This window comes from Balaenoptera ricei, chromosome 10 (genome assembly GCF_028023285.1).
Source record: "Balaenoptera ricei isolate mBalRic1 chromosome 10, mBalRic1.hap2, whole genome shotgun sequence".
Taxonomy (NCBI): domain Eukaryota; kingdom Metazoa; phylum Chordata; class Mammalia; order Artiodactyla; family Balaenopteridae; genus Balaenoptera; species Balaenoptera ricei.
The window spans coordinates 22,667,533-22,669,322 of NC_082648.1; the positions used below are offsets into that span (position 1 = coordinate 22,667,533).

At 44.1% G+C, this 1,790-nt stretch overlaps 1 pseudogene; it reads left to right on the forward strand.

The window, feature by feature from the left end:
* Positions 1-256: 256 nt before the first annotated feature.
* LOC132372462 (heterogeneous nuclear ribonucleoprotein A1-like) lies at positions 257-1,453 on the forward strand (annotated as a pseudogene).
* The last annotated feature ends 337 nt before the right edge of the window (positions 1,454-1,790 follow it).

The window sequence follows — 1,790 nt, forward strand, 5'->3', positions numbered from 1 at the left end:
CTGTGCTCCGCAACAAGAGAAGCCACCACAATGAGAAGCCTGCACACCGCAACGAAGAGTAGCCCCCGCTCACTGCAACTAGAGAAAGCCCACGCAGCAACGAAGACCCAAGGCAGACAAAAAATAAATAAATAAATAATTTAATTTAATTTAATTTAAAAAAATAAAATAAAAGTCAAGTTCTAGCCTTTCTGCCCGTGGACACCGCCAAGTAAGCATTGTTAAAGTATCCCCCCACCCCGCCACGACCGAGGTCATGTCTAAGTCAAAGTCTCCCAAAGAGCCTGAACAGCTGTGGAAGCTCTTCATCGGAGGTTTGAGCTTTGAAAGAGAGTCTGAGGAGCCATTGTGAGCAATGAGGAACGCTCACAGACTGTGTGGTAGTGAGGGATCCAGACACCAAGTGCTTCAGAGGCTTCAGGTTCGTCATGTACGCGACTGTGGAGGAAGTGGATGCAGCCGTGAAGGCAAGGCCACACAAGGCGGATGGAAGAGTTATGGAGCCAAAGAGGGCCGTCTCAAGAGAAGATTCTCAGAGACCTCGTGCCCACTTAACTGTGAAAAAGATTTTTGTTTGTGGCATTAAAGAAGACACTGAAGAACATCACCTAAGAGATTGTTTTGAACAGCAGGGGAAAATTGAAATGATTGAAATCATGACTGACCGAGGCAGTGGCGAAAAGAGAGGCTTTGCTTTCATAACCTTTGATGACCGTGACTCTGCAGAAAAGACTGTCATTCAGAAATACCACCCTGTGAATGGCCTCAACTGTGAAGTAAGGAAAGCCCTATCTAAGCAAGAGATGGCTAGTGCTTCATCCAGCCAAAGAGGTCGAAGTGGTTCTGGAAACTTTGGTGGTGGTTGTGGAGGTGGTTTTGGAGGGAATGACACATTTGGCCATGGAGGAAACTTCAGTGGCTGAGGTGGCTTTGGTGGCAGCCATGGTGGTTGTGGATATGGTGGCAGTAGGGATGGCTATAATGGATTCAGTAATTATGGAAGCAATTTTGGAGGTGGCAGAAGCTACAATGATTTTGGCAATTATAACGATCAATCTTCAAATTTTGGACCCATGAATGGAGGAGGCTTTGGAGGCAGAAGATCTGGTCCCTATGGTGGCGGAGGCCAATACTTTGCCAAACCACGAAACCAAGGTGGCTATGGCTGTTCCAGCAGCAGCAGCAATAGCTATGGCAGTGGCAGAAGGTTTTAATTACTTCCAGGAAACAAAGCTTAGCAGGAGAAGAGAGCCAGAGAAGTGACAGGGAGGCTACAGGTTATAACAGATTTGTGAACTCAGCCAAGGACAGCGGTGGCAGGGCCTAGCTGCTACAGAGAAGATATGTTTTAGACAATACTCATGTGTATGGGCAAAAAAACTCGAGGACTGTATTTGTGACTAATTGTATAACACGTTATTTCAGTTTCTGTTCTGTGGAAAGTGTAAAGCATTCCAACGAAGGGTTTTAATATAGTTTTTTGGGTTAGTTTTGTTCTTGTACCCATGCTGTTGATTGCTAAATGTAATAGTCTGATCATGATGCTGAATAAACGTGTCTTTTTTAAAAAGAAAATAAAAGTTAAGTTCTAGAATCAGGCCCATCTGAGTTCAAATTCCAGCTCTGCCATTTAAGAGCTTTTTGGCCTTTGGGAAACTCACTTTATCTCATTAAGCTTCAGTTTTCTCATCTGTAAAATGAAAGGAGTAATAGTTCCTACCTCATAGAATAGTTATGGGTATTGAGATGATGCAGCAAACGTTGGCTCTCACTAGTTTACTTCCAACAGA